General features: G+C 34.4%; 1 pseudogene; it reads right to left on the bottom strand.

The window, feature by feature from the left end:
* Positions 1 to 266: 266 nt before the first annotated feature.
* Positions 267 to 10,647, bottom strand: LOC129875564 (disease resistance protein At4g27190-like; annotated as a pseudogene).
* Between the last annotated feature and the right edge of the window lie 13,899 nt (positions 10,648 to 24,546).

Genomic DNA, 24,546 nt, shown 5'->3' with positions numbered 1-24,546 from the left:
TATTCTTTCATGCTACCGTAGACTTTTCTATCTATCTCAGTTCTTCTTTCAGGATTCAGATGTTTAGACAATGTTTCTGTTTATTATTTTTTTCTATTTGGAGTTGTACTCCTGTTCTATACTTGTTAGTTAGAGTTTGATACGATGACTTTCAGTTCCTAGGATGTGTTTACTTCCGCAATTCATTGTTATTAACCTAGTTGACTGAGTTTATGGGAAGTCAGCATTATTTTTGGTTTATTCCCATTTTCGCAAGTTTTAAACTATTATCTCCTAGAGTTTGATAAGCTGGCTGTAGAAATGGTTCTCCCACTGAAATAAGTATTATGGGTGCCAGTCATGGCAGGTTGGGGTCGTGACACAACCTTAGAACTGAACCTCTGTTGTGTCCATTTATTCAGATCAACTACTTTCACCTCATTGTTCACTCATTCGAGACTCGGTGTACTCATAGATATTCCTTGTTGGTCAAATGTCTTCAGTTCAGGGCAGTCATCAATCCCCACTTTCCTGAGCGATAGAATTTCAAGAGCATGCTCCGTCAGAAAGAAATGCCCCAGCTTGGGTAGTCGAAAAAGGTTCACAACTTCCAACAGGGGAAATAAGGGCATGATTTCTTCTCCTTGTTGTTTCTCTGCTGTGATCACTTCTTCCATTGCCTCCCAAATTTCTATCCATAGTCTCCGTAGATTCAGAAGACCTCTGGCCACTGATGGATAGAGACATCAAGTTTCTCAATTTTCCACAACTATGTACATACAATATTTCAAGTTTGCTGAAGTAGGCAGTTGGAAGTCGATGAGAGCATAGAGCACTTATGTTGTTAGGCTCCCAGATATCTAGACTTTCCAAGTTGGGACAAGAAACCTGCAAACGTTTCGGACAAGTATAAAACTTTATTGTATTTTGTTGCACAATTGATAAGTTTAGCCAAAAGTGCTTACACACATTCATATATTTTTAAAAACCAAAATATATATAAAAACAAAATTGTATATGATCTCGTTTAATATTTAAAAAAGTTTTTTAGTATCTCAAACACATTATAGTTTTTTTTTTTCATATAGGTTGGGTCTAGAGGGGTAAAAAAAAGAGTGAGATAATTTTTGAAAGCCATTGACATTTTTGAAATTAAAAAATCACTATTTTATATTTTTTAATTAAATAAATATAATTTGTTAACGAAAAAGGTAAATATGCACCATTTATTAGACGGTGAAGGTATATATGCACCACTTTATTAACGAAAGGTATAACTGCTATAAATCAAAAAGTTGAGCAGTATATTTGCCCATTTTCCCTTAATTCAATGAGTAATTTGGTTTTACTCATTTGCTTGCAAAATTTATCATAGATGTCTCATTTTTTCGGATAAAAAAATAATCCAAAATTGTGTAAAAAAATGTCCTTAATTTATGATAAATGAACAAAATATCTTTCGTTCATAATTTGATATAAAAATGCTCTTATTGTTACTTAATGAGTCAAAGAAATCATTCTTTTCAAATAAATATACAATTTATTTTCTTTTCAAAAGCATTATTTTTCTAATAAGATTTTTTTATTAGCAAATGTTTATCCTACTTCAATTCGAAAAAAATATAAAATTAAAGATATTTCTTATTTTATTATAATTATCTAATAAAAATTAATGATGGATTAACTATGATTTTATATATATGACACATATTATCTGTTAAAATGGTACTATTTTAATTGATAAAATGTGATTACGAAGAAAAAAAATATTTCCTACATTTTATAAGTAAGCGGTTTTAAAATCTAGAAAACAAGAATAAATTTTTTAAAAAGTAATATTTTTATTAGGAATAAGATTTGTTTAAGAGGAAAAGAAATAATATATTTATTCGAAAAATTATATTTTTGATCTATTTGTAATATTAGGAATATTTTTGGACCAAATTATTAACGGCAAGGGACTTTTGGACCAAAATATTGAGGGGAAGAACATTTTTGGACTAAACTATAAATAAATTCACATAATTTAAGATCAGTTTTGACCCTTTTTCAAAAAATAAATTACAATATAGCTTCAAAACAAAGTATTAATCTAAAAGCCCATTTGGATTGACTGAAAACAAAATATAGCTTTTAAGTCAAAAAAATATAAAATCAAACTAAAATGACTTTTAAATAAAAAAATAAAAGGTAGGGAGAGTCCTACATTTGGTTTTTAACTTATGTTAAATTATTTTTAACTTTGTAAAACACTCCCAAAAACTAAAAATAACTTTAAAATAAGTTTGACCAACTTTTAAGTCTATTCAAATCGACTCCAAGTCATTTGTACAACGGTTAAAGAATAGACTTTGTATAAGTAAATATCTTTAATGCTCAAGTAAAAAGTAAAACTTTAATTCATAAAAACCCTCCAAAATTAAAACTGAAAAAGTAATCTAGTTTCCTATTTTAAAAAGTTTTTTTCCTTTTTCATGATAAGAAGCAAACCTTTTCATCAAAAAGAGGATTTGAGTGAGTGATGGAGTTGTTGACTGTAGGCCAGAAATTTCGGAACTCAGGTAAGTCGACGAAGAACATTCTCCGTAACTGAGGGAACTCAATGCCCTCAATATTGTCGCTGCAAAAGTGAGTGAGTCATTCCAGAGAATTAAGCCACAAGTCATCTAAATTGGAGAACTTGATTACATCATGTGTCCTCCTAGAGATGTTCAATAAATGTGTCATTGAATCACAATCACTAAAGTAGAGATCTTTAACGTTCTGAATTTTATTATTTAGCTGCAACTCAGTCAACATATTCTTAGTGTCGTTTCTGGTTGAACTTACACGTCCACTCTCCTTCAACAGGTGGCATATCCAATGACCCAATGGGTCAGTCTATGTGACCTCTAAAGAAATATTCTTGTCGTATGCCTTCATGGTTAACATTGATGCGTCAGCTCTTTTACCCACTTCAAGAGTGTATCGTGTCAACTTGGAGGAAAGGCCCAAGTTACTGTGGATCACATATCCAGAACATTTACTTAATATCAGTGCAGTCAATCTCGATAAAGATTCCAAGTCCCTCGAGGTGGAGTAACTACAATCTTCTACTCCCACTATATGCAGTTCCTCCAATCAAACTAGTCTTGATAAGACACCTGGTGAAATCCTTTTAAGTTCTTTCGTCTTATTTCAAAACTCTAACAAAATTAGATTGGTCAATTTTCCTATCTCTACTGGCATCTCATCTAACTCACAATCTCTGATGCTGAGGATTTCTAAAGTGACAACTTCCCAATGATTGATAGTCACCCAACCATAAATTTTCCAGACATAGCATCCTCAGACTTGACAATCTCTGAATGGATGCTGGAAAGTGTACAATGGAGTAACAATAACTGTCTGCTCTAAAGCTAAGGCATTGAGTTTACTCATGCATTCATAAAAATTATCTTGCAATTTGGTTGGCTCTTTAAAACAGTGTTTCAACATTAGAAGCTTCAGTTTTGGGCAAACTATTGGGCTAGGAAGCTCATCAAGTTTATTTGCAACAATTGAGATGTGACTGAAATGCTCAAAAGTAGTAGTTCTTAGGAACTCTTCTGAGTTCACATGGTGACTTACCATAAAGTTATGCTCTCCCTCAGACACAATACTTATAGTCCATAGCACGGACCACATCATGCATTTTGATATGATTTTTTTTTTAACTTTGGGATAACAAAAAACTGTAAAAGTCAAAAAAGGGAGCCAAGGTTGGCAGCAAGTCAAAAAAAGGGGCCAAGGTTGGCAGCAACTTTGTTTGACAAAGTTGGCTGCAAATTTGGTTGACACGGTAAGAAAACGCGTATACGCGTTTTCTTTCTCCTATAAATAGGGTCTCTTGCCCTCATTTGAAATCATTCCAGAAAGAGAGAGTAAGAATACAAAGAGAGTTTTACACCAAGATAAATATTGTAGTCTTGAGTTTCCTCTTTAGTAGTTGTTCCTTTTACAAGAGAGAAGTGTTAATTGTTGTTTTCTCCTTGTATTTGAGAGCTGTGTACTCCATAGAAATATAGTGAGATCCTTCTACCCCGTGGTTTTTCCCTTCTATCATTTAGAGGGGTTTCCACGTAAAATTCTCGTGTCCAATTTATTTTCAATATTTTTATCATATCAAACTTTAGTTGTAGTGCTTCCTCACCCCAACAGTGGTATCAGAGCCCTCGGTTATTCTGTCTATTTTATGCGAAGATACTATCTGTGAATAGTAACTTTTCGTGAATAGTAAAATTCGGTGAATAGTATTATTCACGTGAATAGTAAATTTCGATGACGGTATAATTTGTCACGACTGTTCGCAAAAATATTCAGAAACGATCTAGAAGGGTGTGAAGCAAATAACAATGTCGAGTACAACAAAGTTTGATGTTGAAAAATTCAATGGGACTAATTTCTCATTGTGAAAAATGAAAATAAAAGCGATATTGAGAAAAGACAATTGCTTAGCTGCAATTGATGGCAGGCCCACAGACTTTGTTGATGACAGCAAGTGGAACGACATAGACAGCAACGCAGTTGCTGATCTACACTTGGCACTAGCTGATCAAGTGTTGTCTAGTGTAGCGGAAAAGCGGATGGCGAAGGAAATATGGGATACCCTTACAGGGTTGTATGAGGCCAAGTCTTTGCATAATAAAATCTTCTTAAAAAGAAGATTGTATACTCTTCGAATGGCAGAGTCCATGTCAGTTACTGAACACATCAATACTTTGAATACTCTATTTTCGCAACTTACAACAATGGGTTGCAAAATAGAGGGTACTGAACGTGCGGAGCTTCTACTTCAAAGTCTGCCTGACTCGTATGATCAACTCATCATCAACCTGACGAATAATACAGACAGTCTAGTTTTCGATGAAATTGCAGCCGCTGTCTTGGAAGAAGAAAATAGGCGCAAAAATAAGGAAGACAGACAAACAAGTTCGCAGCAAGCTGAAGCTTTGATGATGGTGAGAGGAAGACCAACGGAATGTGGCCCCAGTGGAAGTCACAATCATGGCAGATCTCAATCAAGAAGTAAGAAGAATATCAAGTGCTACAACTGTGGCAAGAAAGGGCACTTCAAGAAAGATTGTCGGTTCAAGAAAAAGAGTGAAAATCCTGAGCCATCAAATGCTCAAGGGAATATTGCATGTACCTCGGATGATGGCGATATTTTATGTAGTGAGGCAATATCAAATAATGAAGGCAGAAAATGTTTCACTGATGTCTGGATCATGGACACAGGAGCAACATGGCACATAACTTCCAGGAGAGAATGGTTCCATCAATATAATCCTATCTCAGGAGGGTCTGTGTTCATGGGAAACAATCATGCTTTGGATGTTATTGGTATTGGGTCCATCAAAATAAAGATGTATGATGGCACGGTTCGCACCATCCAGGAGGTACGACATGTAAAAGACTTGAAGAAGAATCTATTGTCTTTAGGACAACTAGATGATAATGGATGTTCATATAAGACTCATGGTGGAGTCATGAGAATATCCAAATGAGCGCTTGTAGTGATGAAAGCAGAAAAACTTGCTGCAAATCTATATGTGCTTAAAGGTGAAACACACCAAGAAGGAGAAGCATCAACCGCGTCAGCAAGTTCATTTGAAGAATCAACGATGATGTGGCATCGTAAACTTGGCCATATGTCGGAACGAGGTTTGAAGATTCTTGCTGAGCAAAAACTTCTTCCAGGGCTCAAAAAGGTTTCACTACCCTTTTGTGAGCATTGTGTTATCAGTAAGCAAAATAGATTGAAGTTTAGCAGTTCCTCTACTAAAAGCAAGGAAATACTAGATCTGGTTCACTCTGATGTCTGGCAAGCACCGGTGGAGTCTCTAGGAGGAGCAAAATATTTCGTGTCATTTATCGACAATTACTCCAGAAGAAGTTGGGTGTATCCAATCAAGAGAAATGCAGATGTTTTTTCAGTTTTCAAAGAATTCAAAGCGCGGGTGGAACTTGAATCTGAGAAAAAGATCAAGTGTTTGAGGACAGATAATGGAGGAGAATACACTGGTGATGAATTTAATAACTTCTGTAAACAAGAAGGTATTAAACGGCAGTTCACGGTGGCATATACTCCACAACAAAATGGAGTAGCAGAGCGGATGAACAGAACCTTGTTGGAACGGACAAGAGCTATGTTGGCAACTGCAGGGTTGGAAAAACCATTCTGGGCAGAAGCAGTCAAAACCGCCTGTTATGTGATCAATCGGTCACCATCAACCGCAATTGATCTGAAAACGCCAATGGAGATGTGGACAGGAAAACCAGCTGATTATTCTCGCTTACATATATTCAGAAGTCCTGCTTATGTTATGTACAACACCCAAGAAAAATCGAAGTTGGATCCAAAATCCAGGGAATGCATTTTCTTAGGGTATGCTGATGGAGTCAAGGGGTATCGCTTGTGGGATCCCACAGCCCGCAAGGTGGTAATAAGCAGGGATGTTGTATTTGTTGAAAACAAGATACAAGCAAAAGAAGGTAGCACTTCAAAAGAAAAATCAGAGACTACTACAGTTGAAGTTGAAGAAATAGAAGAAGTTCCAGTTTCTTCTGAAGCAGCACCAGAGCACGAAGAACAAGAGCAAGCTGAGATCGAAACTTCAGAAGTTCGACGGTCAACTAGGAAGAGAAGAGAACCAGCTTGGCACTCAGATTATTCTATGGAGAGTAATATTGCATACTGTCTATTAACAGAAGATGGAGAGCCTTCAACCTTTCAAGAAGCTATGAAAGGCCAAGAATCATCTCTGTGGGTGGCAGCAATGCAAGAAGAAATTGAAGCTCTTCATAAAAATAAAATATGGGATCTTGTTCAATTACCACAAGGAAGGAAGGCCATTGGAAACAAATGGGTCTACAAGATCAAATGCAATGGTAATGATCAAGTGGAGAAATATCGTGCAAGATTGGTGGTAAAAGGATTCGCTCAGAAAGAAGGTATCGATTTCAATGAGATATTTTCTCCAGTGGTTCGACTCACAACAATTCGAGTGGTCCTGGCGATGTGTGCTATATTTGACTTGTACTTAGAGCAGTTAGATGTCAAAACTGCATTTCTTCATGGAGAACTTGAAGAAGAAATTTATATGCTCCAACCAGAAGGTTTTGAAGAACAGGGAAAAAAGAACTTGGTTTGCAGGTTGAACAAATCTCTATACGGTCTCAAACAGGCGCCGAGATGTTGGTATAAGAGATTTGATTCCTTTATTATAAGCCTTGGATACAACAGACATAGTTCAGATCTTTGTGTTTATTACAAGAGATTTGGTGATGAAGACTTTGTTATTTTGTTGTTGTATGTTGACGACATGTTGGTAGCAGGCCCCAACAAAGATCGTCTCACAAATTTAAAAGCACAGTTGGCTAGGGAGTTTGAAATGAAGGACTTGGGACCAGCAAACAAGATTCTAGGGATGCAAATTCACCGAGACAGAAATAATAGGAAGATTTGGCTTTCTCAAAAGAACTACTTGAAGAAAATCTTGAGACGTTTCAAGATGCAAGACTTTAAGTCAATTTCTACCCCACTTCCTATTAATTTCAAGTTATCCTCAAGTATGTGTCCTAGCAATGAAGCAGAGAGGATGGAGATGTCTAGAGTACCGTATGCATCAGTAGTGGGAAGTTTAATGTTCGCCATGGTATGTACAAGACCTGACATTGCACAAGCAGTGGGAGTGGTTAGTCGGTACATGGCTAATCCTGGAAGAGAGCATTGGAATACTGTTAAGAGGATCCTGAGATACATCAAGGGTACCTCAGATGTTACAATGTGTTATGGAGGATCAAACTTTACTGTTAAAGGTTATGTTGATTCAGATTATGCAGGTGATCTTGATAAAAGCAAGTCCACCACAGGTTATGTGTTTACTCTTACTGGAGGAGCTGTAAGCTGGGTTTCAAAACTACAATCTATCGTGGCTACATCTACGACGGAAGCAGAATATGTAGCAGCTACACAAGCTAGCAAAGAGGCAATATGGATGCAGATGTTACTGGAGGAGCTCGGGCACAAACAAGAGAAGGTTGCTCTATTTTGTGACAGTTAGAGCGCTTTGCATCTTGCAAAGAATCCGACATTTCATTCAAGGACAAAGCACATACGAGTTCAGTATCACTTTGTTCGTGAGAAGGTGGAAGAAGGCAGTGTGGATATTCAGAAAATTCACACTAATGACAACCTGGCAGATATGTTTACGAAGCCGATCAACAGTAACAAGTTCATATGGTGTCGATCTTCTATTGGCCTAGCAGAAACGTAACATCGCAGTAATTGGGTAGAAAGGATGATGTGAAGACTTAATTGATTCTCAATTAAATCTTCAAGTGGGAGAATGTAAAAGTCAAAAAAGGGGGCCAAGGTTGGCAGCAAGTCAAAAAAAGGGGCCAAGGTTGGCAGCAACTTTGTTTGACAAAGTTGGCTGCAAATTTGGTTGACACGGTAAGAAAACGCGTATACGCGTTTTATTTCTCCTATAAATAGGGTCTCTTGCCCTCATTTGAAATCATCCCAGAAAGAGAGAGTAAGAATACAAAGAGAGTTTTACACCAAGATAAATATTGTAGTCTTGAGTGTCCTCTTTAGTAGTTGTTCCTTTTACAAGAGAGAAGTGTTAATTGTTGTTTTCTCCTTGTATTTGAGAGTTGTGTACTCCATAGAAATATAGTGAGATCCTTCTACCCCGTGGTTTTTCCCTTCTATCATTTAGAGGGGTTTCCACGTAAAATTCTCGTGTCCAATTTATTTTCAATATTTTTATCATATCAAACTTTAGTTGTGGTGCTTCCTCACCCCAACAAAAACCATCTTCCAATGTTTCTAACAGAGAACATACCTTGTTTCTTGCTTGTTCTAAATTTGTGATATTCGGAAGGATGTGAAGCCCCATTTCATAGCTAAGTAATTCTTCAGGACAGATATCACTATCTTTCTCGAACAAGAAATAAAGCAAGAAGAGGTACTTGGCTTCCTTACTTTTAAAGTAATCATAGCTTAGCCTCAGAGGTTTATACAACTCTGTGGGCACTTTAAGTATACTTATTGTTATTGCACCACGTAGTTCTTCAAGGGTACAGTTCCACGAATGCCTATTTTTACATCTTTTTAATGCTCCTGCAACTGTAATAATTGCAAACGGCAGCCCCTTGCATTCTTTGGCAACCTCTTTTGTTGTTCCATGAAGAGAAGAATCGTCGATAAAATCACCGACTTTCTTCTTGAAAAGCATCCATGCATCCTCTTCAGATAACGTTCGAACTTTCATGATCTTCTGAGCTCTCATAGCTTCACAAACAGATTGTGAATATCACTTTGCATCGATGGTTGTGGTTTGGAATTCCAAGTTTCTCTAATTCAATAGCCTTCCATACATCATCCAAGATTAGAAGGACATGGTTGTTCTGATCCATTAACCTTGTACGCAGCCGATCTCCATGACTCCACAAATCATCGCCCTCTTGTAATGTCAGTCCAACCTCTCCAGCAATCTTACCTTGAATATTTTTCAAGTTTGGTTGTTAACTGACAATTACCATGACAACATCATGGAAAAATCTTTCTTGTTTCGCCTTTTGTCTGATTTTCTCAACAGTGTTGATAACACTAAGGATGGTAATCCAAAAAAAACTAGAGTATTAACTAAAACAAGTGCGGAAGCAAAAACAGAAACTAATTAAAGAAACTAAACAAGAATTAAAATATATGGGTTTGACACGATCTAAATGGGTTAATAGTTAAACCAAATGCCTTTACTTGAGAAACTCTAACAGCCTTCTAAAGAATACCAAGAAGACACCAAAGATATCAAACAAGAAGTTATCTTACTACCTTGAACTATGAACAAGTTAGGTTGAAAAATAAATTCAAAAGTAATTTGCCACAAAAGTTCAAAAGAACTCTCAATATATTATTCTTTCAAATCTCCCTTTTAAAGTAACAAAGCTCCCCTTTATATAGTAGTAAGAAGGGGTTGTTCAAGATTTAAAAAATTAAAAAAGGCATTTTCTAGAGTCCTAGATGACTGCCCACACACATGATACATAATGTCAAAATAGAAAAAAACTTGACATCTTCTAAAGTCTTAGTGGGCTGCCTACATATATGACTTATAATGTAAAAATATAAGAGAAAATAACACCTCCTAAAGTCCAAGAAGGATGCCCACACACATACGTACCATAAGGTCAATATAGAAGAAAAATGATATTAAATGCTAGTTCTAGAAACTAGTAAAAAGACTAAATAAGTGCTGAAATTTTATTTTCATTTGTGGGCTGATTTGGGTCATATTTCATCTCATCTTGAACTTTAATTTGGGCCTAGTTTGCACAAAATTGGGCCCTAATATTCATCCTCTTGGACTTGAATTTGGGTCACTACTGAAAGGTGCGGCTGGATCACCTCCTTTTTCAGGGAAAATAGTTATAGCATTTGAACAATTCATTTTCCTTCGGTTTTAGCTCTTCTTCCCCAACAAAACACTATTTAATTGCTAATTCTAACACATCAAGATTGTCTTGAAATTTCCTTATTTGAGATCTTGTCATGGGGCCTTTTGGAAACTCCAAAGCTTTCTTAAATATTGTTGAAATTCCATCGATGCTATCATTCCCCTCTTCTTTAAGAAAATCCATCCTCGAATTTAATCCTGCATCAAATAAAGAAAGATCAAAAACATTAAAGGTAGCACTAACTTGATATTCACTAGAAAGATTAAGTTTGTAAGCATTGTCTTCAATCCTTTCAAGGACTTCGAATGGACCATCTCCTCTTAGGTCTAATTTAGATTTTCTTTTAGTAGGAAATCTTTCCTTCCTAAAGTGTACCCATACTAGATCTCTAGGCTTAAAAATAACTGATTTTCACCCCTTATTTTTCATCAAGGCAGTTTGTTCATTCTTTCTTTCAATTGCAAGTCTGTTTTGTTCATGTATCTTCTTCATCATTTCAACCTTCTTCCTACCATCAAGATTAATAATATCATTAGTTGGCAAAAGCAGCAAATCAAGGAGAGTAAGGGGATTAAACCCATAAACAACTTCAAAAGAAGACTTACCAGTAAAAGAATGGATAGTTCTATTATATGCAAACTTTATTATAGGAAAATATTCCACCCAAGAAGTTAATTTTCCTTTTAAAACAGCCCTCAACATGTTTTCCAAAGTCCTATTCACTACTTTCGTTTGCCCATTTGTTTGTGGGTGAAAAGAGGTAGAAAATGGCAGTTTAGTTCCTAACTTTCCCCAAAGAACTCTCCAAAAGTTACTTAAGAACTTCGCATTCCTATCACTGATAATAGTTTTAGATATACTATGTAATTTAACCACTTCTTTCACAAACAAATTAGCCACATGTGATGCATCATTAGGCTTCAAACATGAAATAAAATGATCCATTTTTGAAAATCTATCTACCATTACAAATATACTATCCTTACCAAGTTTAGTTCTAGGCAGACCTAACATAAAATCCATAGAAATATCAATCTAAGGAGAAGTACGAATAGGTAAAAGAGTATAAAGACCATGTGGCAATACTCTTGATTTATCATGTTTACATTCAAGACATTGAGAGCACGCTTTCTCAACATCCTTTCACATGCCAGGCCAAAAGAAATGTTCAGTAAGTATATCCAAAGTTTGAGAAACTCCAAAGTGTCCTATGAGTCCACCACAACGTGCTTCCATAACAAATAATTCACGCAGAAAGCAATTAGGGACACAACTTATTTTCTTTAAAAAGAAATCCATCATTCATATTGAACCTATAGCAAGGTCCCATTATACATTCTGCATAACCTTTTCAAAATCAAGATCATTAGCATAAAGGTCTTTGATTTGATCAAAACCCATCAATTTTGAAGTAAGAGTAGAGATCAAGACATACCTTCTTGAAAGTGAATCGGCAATAATATTCTCTTTTTCTTGCTTATAAACAATCACATATGGAAAGGTTTCGATAAATTCAACTCATTTTTCATGTCTACGATTAAACTTACCTTGGATCTTCAAGTACCTCAAGGATTCATGGTCAGTTTTAACCACAAACTCTCTAGGCCACAAATAATGTTGCCATGTAGGTAAAGTTCTTACCAAAATATATAACTCTTTGTCATAAGTGGAGTAGTTCAATATTGCTCCACTCAGCTTTTCACTAAAGTATGCAATAGGCTTAGAATCTTGCAACAAAATAACATTTATTCCTCTACCAGAGGCATCACATTCAACTTCAAAAGAATTAGAAAAATCAGATAATTGCAAAAGAGGAGCAAAGAACAATTTGTCTTTCAAAAAGCTAAAAGCATTATCTTGTTCTTTTTCCCATGTAAAAACCTTATCCTTCTTAATAACTTCAATCAAAGGAGTAGCAATGGTAGTAAAATCCCTCACAAATCTCCTATAAAAACTAGCAAGCCCATGAAAACTTCTAATCTCAGTTACACTCTTAGGTTTAGGCCACTCTTTAATTGCCTTAATTTTCTTGGAATCTATTTCAACTCCCTAAGAACTGACCACAAACCCCAAAAATACCACACGATCCACACAAAAATGACACTTTTTGAGATTAGCAAATAGTTGTTGCTTTCTAAGAACTCCAAAAACTTATTTTAGGTGTTCTATAAGCCCTTCCAGATTCTTAGAAAAGATCAAGATATCATCAAAATAAACTATAACAAATTTTTCATGAAAATTCTTAAAAATATGATTCCTTATTCTCATGAAAGTGCTCGGTGCATTAGTCAAGCCAAAGGGCATAACTAACCACTCATAAAGCTCATATTTGATCTTAAAAGCAGTTTTCCATTCATCTCTAGGATTCATCCGAATCTGATGGTAACCACTTTTAAGATCGATTTTAGAAAATATTTTGGATCCATGCAATTGATCTAACATATCATCAAGATGTGGAATAGGATGACGATACTTTACCGTACTCTTGTTGATAGCTCGACAATCTACACACATACTCTAAGATCTATCCTTCTTGGGTATCAATAGAACAGGAACAGAGCAAGGACTCATGCTCTCTCTCACAAATTCCTTTTCAAGGAACTCTTCAACTTGTTTTTGCAACTCCTTTGTCTCTTCAGGATTACTCCTATAAGTTGGCCTATTTGGGATTTATACACCAAATACAAAGTCAATTTGGTGCTCAATGCCACGCAAAGGTGGCAGGCCTTTAGGAATATCCTCAGGAAAGATATCACTAAAATCCTGCAAAAGAGAAGAAACACTACTTGGCAAAGAAGATGTTAATGGCTCAGAATTAATCAAGACTTCTTTGTAAGTTAGTAATATTATGGGCAGTCCCTCTTTCCTTGAACTCAAACATTGTTTGGCTTTTATATAAAAACTCTTTTTTTTTTCTTTTCCTTAGCCTCTTTACTCTCACCACAACTTTCTCTTTTTTCACTTGAACCCTCTTTTTGTCTCTCTTGGCCACCTCTTTTTTTTCTAGTTTTTGGCTAGAACTCTTTTCTTTTCCCTCAAGCTCATTTCTTTCCTCCTTTTTGTTTTTTTATTCATTCCCTCAATCTCTTTTGATCATCAAACACTTGAGAAGGTGCTAAAGGTGCAAGAGTATACTTCTTGTCATTAAGCTCAAGAGAATATCTATTCTTTCTTCCATCATAAAAAGTATGCCTATCAAACTTTCATGGACGACCAAGTAAGATATGGCAAGCTTGAATAGAAATCACATCACAAAAGGTATCATCCTCATACCTGCTAACAATGAATGAAATCATGCATTGATTGTTGACTTTCAGTTCACCACTATCATTTAACCATTGGAGTATATAAGGCTTAGGGTATTTCATGAACGCAAGCCCTAACATATCTACCAAGTGTGAACTCACCACATTCGTACAACTGCCACTGTCAATGATCATAGAACAAGTTCTCCCCTTTATCCCACATAGAGGTCGTTTGGATTGGCTTATAATTTGCTTATAAGCTATTTTCAGCTTTTTTTGAGTGTTTCACTGGCCAACTTAAAGTCATTTTGTGCTTAAAATAAATCCTAATAAATAGTTGGGTTTATTTGGATGAACTTATTTTAAGGAGTTTATAAGTTGAAAACAGCTTACAAGTCAAAAAAAAGTTGGCCTAAACCTACTTTTCTTTAAAACATATAAGCAGTTTTCAACTTATAAGCTACTTAAAAATAAATCAATTCAAACAGGTTACTGGTATGGAATATATTCTCCCTTTTTTCTTCATTATTGGTTTGTGATAGACATAAGCCTCCTAATTACATCAACCAAACCATCATTAAAGGAAAATTTTATATTATCTAAACTCTCATCTCCCTCTTCTTTCTCTTTCTCACTTTTTTCACTCTCAAATCCTGTGTTAAGAACCTCCTAGCTACCCCAATAAAACCATCATTAGGTAATTCTACATCATATTCACTCATACCTCCCTCTTCTTTTTCTTCCTCACTTTTTTCACTCTCAAAGTTTCCATCTTCACTCATGATAATGTTCCTCCTAGTTGGGCATTCATGCATCATATGCCCTCTTCCATGATATATATGAGATTGAATGGAACTAAAAGGCTTACAAACTTTAGGGAAAAAAGATTTACCTACCTCTTTTTCATCCACTTTACCTTAGCCCTTGACTTCCTAAGGTTTAGAAGCCACTTCTTCTTTTGACCATGATTTTTTAGAGATGGTGTTAGGTTTACTCTTCCATGAGCTAGCTTGCTGCCTTCTTTTTATTTATTTTTCTACTTTTATAGCTAAATCTACCAACTCATCTAAAGTTATATATGGTTGTATTTCTACTACATCAGCTATTTGTCTATTTAGACCATTAAGAAATCTAGCAATAGTAGCTTCTTCTTCTTCCTTGCAATTGGCTTGAATCATAGCCATATCTATAGACTTAAAGTATTCATCAACAGTCATGGCTCCTTGCTCCAATTATTGAAGACGCCGTTGTAGATCTCTTTGAAAATAGGAAGGCACAAATCTCTTCTTCATCTCAGCCCAGGTTGCAATGGGTGGTTCTCCATCTTGTTGTCTATCCCTTGTAAGCTTTTTCCACCAAATAAAAACATAGTCAAAAAATTCAACAACAGCAAACCTAACCTTCTTACCTTCACAATAATTGTGACAATCAAAAATATCCTCAACTCTTCGCTCCCAATCAAGGTACAAATCTGGATCTCTTGTGCCCTTGAATGATGGTATCTTCATCTTTATGCTATTAATGTTGTCATTGTTGACACCCAATTTTGACTCTCCCCAACGTAATAATAATTTTAAAAAAATAAATGAAATACATATATATTTTAAAGTAATTTTGGCATATATATATCTCTCTCTCTCTATATATATATATATATATATTATTTATTATTATTTTTTACTTATATAATTATTACTTTTTATCATTATTTAAAAATCGTCTAAAAATGAACTTTTTATTTTTAAACCAAATATTTAGTTTATCAGTTTGACTTAATTAATAGACTCATATTTCAAGTTAATTAGTTTAAACTTGAGATTAATTATTTTACTTTGTCAAAATTAAGAAGTTTGTTAATTAATTGATGTTTACTCATCTTATTTTTATTTTAGCTTTCTTCAATTTTAAATAAATAAAAATAATTAGATTTTATAAAACTCAAAATATTTTAAAGTTATTTTATCATCTTTATTTGTTTTTAAGATAATGTATATGTTTGTATAATTATTACCTTTTAAGAATATTCAAAATTAATCTTAAAAAGGGGACTTTTATTTTTTATCAATTATTTCGTAAATTAGTAGCTTTTATTTTCAAATTAATTAGTTGATGACTAGGTTAATTATTTTATTTTATTTTTGTTAGAATTAATCCTTTAGTCATTTTTTTTACATAACCATTTTAAATACATCTAACCACCTCTTACATCATTATATTCCCTACCATACTACAAAATATAATATACACCCTAACCAACACCCTTTTCAGAAAAATCCCACGCGTGCCCCCCCCCTCCCATATTCCAAATAATACTATATTAATCCCCATCATCCTTTGTCACTGCACACACACACACACACACATATATATATATATATATAGTAATACAATACTATTCTATATTAATCTATATATCCGCCCATTCCGTGTTATTTTATTCATCCGTCCATTCCACATTATTTTATTTATCCGTCATTTACTATCATTTGTTTTATCTCCATAACTCTATAAAGAGAGGAGGGCGGACAGAACAGAGAGGGGAAGAGAAAAAAAACAGACAAAGAGGGAGAAAAACAAAGAAAAGAGTTTCAAAGAGAGAGTTGCATATATTTTCTTAAAAGAATTTTTTTGATTTTTTCTCTCTACTACATTGGATTTTACTTGAAGAGCAGGGATAGATTCGTGACCGAGGAATCCCCGTTTACTGCCCTGCAATAAGTAATATTTACTTCATATTCCTCTGTTTTCGTTGTTATGATAAAATATTGTCCTAAAAAAAAATGGGTTGAATCATATTGCTAATTTCATCACTCTCTTCTTGTTTACATGAACACTTTACGGAGCAAAAAGTGAAGTCTTTATTTGGGACTCTAAGAATATTCGAGTGTTTGAGACTCGATATAATCATTATTCCCTCACACGTAGCCGATATCTTAGATTTCTTGAATAGCAAACAAAACAAGATGGTCTCACTTAGAGTCAATTCCGCCTGCTTATATTTTCAGCATTTTGTTGTTGTTGTTGTTGTTATTATTATTATCGTTATTATTATTATTATTATTACTATTATTATTATTATTATTATTATTATTATTTTCGTTATTATTTTTATCATTATTATTAGTATTTTTATTTACTATTATTATTATTATTATTATTATTATTATTATTATTATTATTATTTTCGTTATTATTATTATTAGTAGTAGTAGTAGTAGTAGTATTTTTATTTTACTGTTAGTATTATTATTATTATTGCTATTATTATCATCATTATCGTTATTATTATTATTATTATTATTATTATTATTATTATTATTATTATTATTATTATTGTCGTTGTTGTTGTTGTTGTTATTATTATTAGTATTATTTTCGTTATTATTAGTAGTAGTTGTAGTAGTATTTTTATTTATTGTTATTATTATTATTATTATCATTACTATTATTATTATTATTATTATTGTTATTGTTATTGTTATTATTATTATTATTATTTAATACCATTATTAATATTATTATCGCTATTATTGTTGTTGTTGTTGTTATTATTATTATTGTTATTTACTGTTGTTATTATTATTATTATTATATTTTTTTATTACTGTTATTATTATTAGTGTTATTATTATATTTTATTATTATTATTATTGTTATTATTATTATTATTATTATTATTATTATTATTATTATGGTTATTGTTATATTATTGTTGTTGTTATTATTATCATTATTATTATTATTATAATTATTACTACTACTACTACTACTACTACTACTATTATTATTATTAGTTAAACTTGCTTATATGATTTGAATATGTTCTCATTCATGCAATAACTAATATTATATAGATGTTTGAATTCGGGAACCTCTATTTAAAATGGGTCATCGTAATAGCAGCTTTCCATTTTTTTCTTATATAAAAGAGATCAATATTTTCTTTAAATCCAAGCTACTAGTAAAAAATATATTTTTTTCAAAACATGCACTTATTTCATGCATAAAGCTTATATTTTAGTGTATTTTTTTCGTATAATATTTCATCGCCAGTTTTGTTTTCAAAATTTTGGAGCAATAATTTTGGAGCAATCTTTCTAATTTTAATTATTTAACCTAAGTTTGGTCGGTAATAATTTTTTAACGAATTTTAAAGGATGCTTAACCCCTTCTCTTTAGAATAACTAGAACCCTTACCTAGAATCCTATAAGTTAAGTAGACCACTAATTGGAGTTCATTTTTTACATTAAATTAGTTAATTATTTAGGTATCCTAATTTATCTTAAAAATAATTAGGTGACTACTCCTTAAATCAAATAATTTAGGAATCATCAATAAGTTGTACACCATTTGACCTCGAGTTAAAATGGGATATAACAGCTTGGCAACTCCACTGGGGACTTGAGTTCTAAATCATAACAGACTTAGGTTAATGATTAAAATTTTCTTTATATATTTTTTATATTTTTACATTAATTGTTTGATGATTTATTTATGTGGTTATTTATTTCCTATTGCTCGATATTAATTGTATGTTTGCAATTATTTTATTGCTTTATGTATTTGAATATTTGTTACTGCTTTATAAACTATCATTCCGTTCATACTTCCTCCAATCCTGGAAAATTAATACTATCACACGTACACGTGAGGTGTGTTTCGCGCACCCATAAAATTATTTTTTTTCAAAAAATCCCAAAATTTAGGAGAGATGGCATATGCGCGGGGCGTTCGGATCTTTTTTCGTGTGATCGCGTAGCTTTCTCACTCGAGTTGTCCGCTCGGGAACCTTTTGTCTAGTACGCCAAATCTTAGAAAACATAAGATAGAGTTGTGCTTCCCTTCGATCTAAGTCATGCATGCATACACCTTAGGTGGATTGACCCAGGGTGTCAACCCCACATTTAGAAAAACCACCCATATATCGGCGGATTTCATGACCCAACGACCAATAAGCATATTTTATGGAACATGATAATGATAGACGGATCCAAGCTAATTTTGATATGATGAGTTTGGAAAATGTGTCCTCATTTTATTAATTTGTATTATAGGATATATTCAATTTCCCAAGCGCCAAAAATTAGGATGGTCGAGGGTGTCCCATACAAATTAGAGAAATGGTGGAAAATTTTTAACCCCAGCGAGAAATCAGCAATTATGAAAAAATTGGGTTTCCTCACTATACTATTCAAGATTTCCCCGGATAAGCATGTGGTTAGTGCGTTACTTTCATTTTGGGATCCAGATCGTGTTGTGTTCACATTTAAGAACTTTGAGTTAGCACCTACATTAGAGGAAATCCATTATTTCACTAGTTTGAAGTATCGAGGAAAAGACCATATTATTCCACACAGCCAGTCAGAGAAGAAATTTCTTTGATATTTAGGATTGAAAAACACCAGGGAATTCGGGTACTTCAAACATAATTAGGTCTCCTTTGATTACTTATATGGGATGTATGGATGTTCAGATAGTTATAAGTTATTCAAAAAAGAATTATCTTACACCTCTACCCATTGACAAGTTAACCGTCCTATTGCATTTGTTGTGGCTTTACTAGGAACCTTGGTATTCCCATGAGAACATGGGAAGATTAGCACTTGTATATGCTATGTGGATAAAGCACTTTTCAAAGGAGTCGACGGAAAGGAAATCACCTTGGTTCCTATGATTTTGGCTAAAATACTTTGAGCCCTCGAAAGTGTAAAAGAGGAGAAACAAACTTATTTGAAGGTTGCAATCTTCTTTTGCAAATGTGGGCGGTAGAATATTTTTACCAACGTGAAGACATGGTAGACATATGATTTAGTAATACAAATCATATTAACTATTTTTATGATAGGATGAAAATGTTTGTGTCTCCGATTGGTACTAATGATAGGTACGAGTTCTTGATTTTTTGCACTAGTGACCAAATTCAATGGAAATATGCACTACTCTCATGTCCTATTGCCTACATAAGATATAGAGGGTTTTACTACATCGATCTCATCAGATTGGAAGGTCTCCATCCATATGCCCCAATATGCATGCTCCAATAATTCGGTCAAGCACAAATGATTCCTCTACAAGCAAACATGAAATTTTCTGAAATTTTCTTCGAATCAGACTTTAAAGTACCTAGAGTTGATGAGATTCTTCATGAATGGGATAATGTTATCACTTTGGAGGTAGGAGATGGACCAATAAGAAGAATTCCAGAATATCAGGCATGGCTTTGAAAGGATCGCAATAGCATAAGCCCGAAAGGTGAGCAAGGTTTTGAGGATATTAGGACGACAATTTGGATACGACATTGTCATCTCAGAATCAAAGTAGTTACATCAGAAATGTGGGCTCAAATGGCGAATATAATGCAGATTCTAGATAATGCGAGAGCAGGGCCTAATAGTGTTGGAGCGTCATCCTCATCCATTCCACCATTTTGATTAAGAGCAGGAATTAGGTCAAGTCTTGGGATGGTTTCCATTTTTATGTCATCTTTCTATGTATTTTGTTGTTATTGTACCCTTCTATTGTTATTTAATGAAAATTGGTTCTTTTGTCTTCCAATCTCGAATTATCTCAATTTAATGGCTTGGATCAACCTATCATAATCTCATTTATTTAGCATTTAAACCTATCTTTGGCATAAAAGAGGTCCCGTACATGTTAGGTCGCATTTGTACTATTAATTTCTCCTCTTACTATGTGATTTATTTGCTATGTGATACATGTTTCCTTTTTTGCCAACACTAATTTCCTAATTGATTGATTAAAGCAACGATTATTCGCTTTATACTATTATTTTTCTCTTTTGTTTTACAGAGGTTTCTTCTTCTTTTTTTGATTTATTTCCCCAAAGGTTGATTTGCATTGACTGCGAACTGGCGGACCATCCATACTTCACTAGATCAAAAGCTCGATCATCCACCGATATGACTGATTCAAGCTCATTCGATCAAGATGGTTTGGGATTTGTCACTATCCCAAGAGACGAACCTGAGACTTCAGAAGGAAGGGATCCAATTCCTTATAATGAACACATTGCTAACCTGATGCAATAAATGGCCAATATGCAAAGCGAAATCGATCGACTTTGAAAATTACTAATTTGTCCATTAGCCTAAATACACCACTTCCTGAACATAGGGCAAACACAACTATTCCACTTGTTCACTCTCTCTCACCTCAAGACTTTCCACCAAATCCTTCCCTTCTCAAAACCAATCTGACTGCACCCAAACAACCTATCAACCAACCATAAGTCACTTTTACAAATATCAACTTACAACAAACCATTCCACTACCTTTCACTACCTCATATATTTCCCTAACTCCACTCCTCCAAACTACAGCACTTACCCAAGCTCTACTCACTCAAACTATCCCACTTACTCAAAATACCCCACTCACCCAAACCAACTTGCTCACCCAAAAATACCAAGCGACCCAACACATACCGGTGACACATACTGTAACTCCTAACATGCCATATGTGCCGCAAGTATATGTAGCAGAAGCTCAACCTTTTGTTACTCCAATGCCAACCATGCCAGAAGTTGATCTATATGAGGAGATAGAGAGAGAGGCCAGATTAAAAACAAATTAAAATGTAGCTAAGAAGATTCGTAATTTGAAAGAAGCATTCAAAAGTATCCAAGTTCACAAGAGGTGTGAAGGGCTTGAGTATGAGGATTTATGTGTTCATCCTGATATTGAGTTGCCTGCGAGATATAAGGTACCAAAATTTGATATGTTTAATGGGAAGGGAAATCCTCGATCTCATTTAAGATCATATTGTGACAAGCTAGTCGGAGTGGGAAAAGATGAGACCATTAGAATGAAGTTATATATAAAGAGTTTAACATGAGAAGCCTTGTATTGGTACACAAGTTAGGATCCAAAGAAATGGCGTATTGGTGTATAATGGCACAAGTCCAACCTTCGATGATGAAAAGTGAGATGACCTCTCTTTTTATACAATCTCAAAAGGATGCAACGTATTATGAAAAGATGATAAGTGTGGTAGGACAAAAGTTCTTTGAAATTGTAAGGATAGGAGAATTCATTGAAGAAGGTATTAAAACTGGGAGAACCACTAATTTGGCAGCCTTGCAAGCAACAAGTAAGGCAATTCAGTCAGATTCAATTGGATGAGCCCTTAAGAAGAAGAAGAACGGAGTGTCCCCTGTCCCATCCAGGAACGTAGGCCAAATCAAATGTTAACATACCAAAACCCATAACCCCAACCTTCATACTATAGTTAGTATACCCAAGTTCCTCAGCTAGATTACCAGCCTTCTACCGCCCCTTACCCAGTTTACACCACTCAACCAATATATTATCCACCCAGAGCACCTACTTATCTAAATCCCTCACAATACTAACCTACATACCCATCTTAATCCCATTATGAATTACTAAATCGCCCATCAAATCCACCCAGGCCCTGTCCAAACTTTGAAAGAAGACTAGCCAAAACCTATACACCTCTAGCTGAACCTTTATCCCAACTATATGAAAGGTTGAGAACCTTAGGGATACTCCAACCAAAATAAGGATGAATTCCCAACCCCCTTCCTGGATGGTATGATGAGACTAAGCATTGTGCTTATCACTCTAGGTTGTTGGACATGACACCGAAAACTATCTTACTCTCAAAGATAAGATCGAGGCATTGATCATAGAAGGAGTCATTCAATCAAAGGTGTTTCCCCTAACATAAATAATAATCCTCTTCTAAACCATGGGAATGTGAACATGATCACTATTGATGAAGAATACAATTTAGAAAAGACCATTGTGCTAGTCAAAGAAGAGAAAAATGGCATGACATTAGCCTTTATTTCTCCCATTATCACAGTTCAGGCACGAGCACCATTTGAAGTAGAAGTTATGGTTCCCAAGCCTAAGATTATGGTTTGGTTGCTTAATAAACTTCTTTTGACACTAAAAAGGTTCCTTGGAGTTACTCAACTGACACAAAGGACAGAGGAAAAAGAAAGATAGCTATAGAAACTGTTGCTACTGGAATGACAAGATCTAGGCGATGTTATGCCCCTGAGGATATTGCATGAGTAGGACCAAATAAGGAGAGTAACCAAAAAAGGGTTGTGACAAAAGATGAAATAGAGGATTTCTAGAGGAATATGCCAATAAAAGAATATTTTATTGTTGAACAGTTGAAGAAGACTCCCGTCCAAATTTCCTTAATGTCCTTATTAATGAATTTTGCAACTCACAGGAGCGCTTTGGTGAAAGTTCTAAGTGAAGCTTATAATCTAACCGATATCGCAAGTGAGAATCTTTCAGCCATGGTAGGGTAGGTTTTGGAAGCTAATCAAGTCTCTTTTCATGAAGAGGAATTACCACTTGAAGGTTTGTAGTGTAACAAAGCGTTGGACATTATTGTCAGGTGTAGGGACAAGTTTGTTTCTAGAGTTCTGATTGGTAATGGTTCAGTTGTTAATATATGTCCTTTCGTTACCCTTCGAGCTTTGGGAATTGATAAGGGGGAAATTCGTGAAAGTCATGTGAAGGTTAAAGGTTTTGATGGGACACAAAGGGGAGTCATTGGCAAAATTGATTTGCCATTGCAAATTGAACTCGAGGAGTTTGTAGTAGAATTTTAAGTATTGGACATATCTGCTAGTTATAATTTATTGCTTGGGAGGCCATGGATCCATATAGCTGGTGCGGTCCCTCTTATCCTGCACCAAAATTTGAAATTTATTTGGAATCATCATGAAATTGTTGTTCATAGAGAAGGTAGTAATTTAATGTATCCTGACAATTTGATCCCCGTTGTTGAAAGTATGGAAGAACTAGATGGGTATGTATTCCACACTAAAGAGATTATGTGTGACAATCAAGTCAAAAGGGTAAAGTTGCCACGTGTGATTATGATGGTGGCTTGGAAAATGTTGAAAAATGGTTTCAAGCCCGATCGAGGTCTTGGAATAAACTTGGATGGAATAATGGAACCAATTCAGTTGCATGGCCAGAAATACACTTTTGGTTTAGGATAAGAGCCTACTCCTGAAGAAGTCTCATTGGATGATCTCAAAAGAAAAAGTGACATTTCATTTCCACAACCTATCCCACGCTTGAATCAGGCATTTTCCAAGGCATGTATTACAAAAGAATCAGAGGAAGCCAATGAAGAGAACCTCGTGGAAGGACCAAAAACCAATTTATTGAAGAAGTGGAATGCAATATAATTTGGAGGATTGTACCGAGACTTCGACCATATGGGATGCGAAGCCTGGAGATGCTTTGAACAATTGGACTTGTAACCCATCCCTATTTCTTCGAGAATCTTGGTAGATGCTTGTATTAGAATTAATGAAACAGCACGATTCAAAATTGAGGCCTGAATCATGTTTAAGAATCTTCAAATATTTTGCCTCCACCTTTTGAAAGCTTAAATGTCACATCTAAACTATATTTTTTGCTTTAAATTTCAAAATTTTATCCTGAATTATTTATTTTATTTTATTTTTCTACTCCCTTTCAGCAAGCAAATTAATAAATCTGCCAATACCGAGAATGTGACATGTAATGAAATAAGCAAACAAATTCCAAGTACCAAACATTTTTTTGCGGAATATGAAGAAGAGGTGCGGCCTGAAGAGTTGACTGAAGATTTCGAACATTTTGAGAATAAAAGAAAGACAAATTTGGATGAAACTGAGACGGTAAATTTGAGAGTTTCAGAACTAATGAAAGAAATAAGAATTAGCATCCATCTGACCCCGTCTCAAAGAAAGGAACTAATTGATCTTTTGAGACAATATATGGATGTATTTGCATGGTCTTATGATGATATGTCGGGTCTAAGCATAGACATTG

Source organism: Solanum dulcamara, chromosome 12 (genome assembly GCF_947179165.1).
Source record: "Solanum dulcamara chromosome 12, daSolDulc1.2, whole genome shotgun sequence".
Classification (NCBI taxonomy): Eukaryota; Viridiplantae; Streptophyta; class Magnoliopsida; order Solanales; family Solanaceae; genus Solanum; species Solanum dulcamara.
Note: the sequence above shows the minus strand (reverse complement) of the source record. Positions and strands in the feature narration are given on the sequence as shown.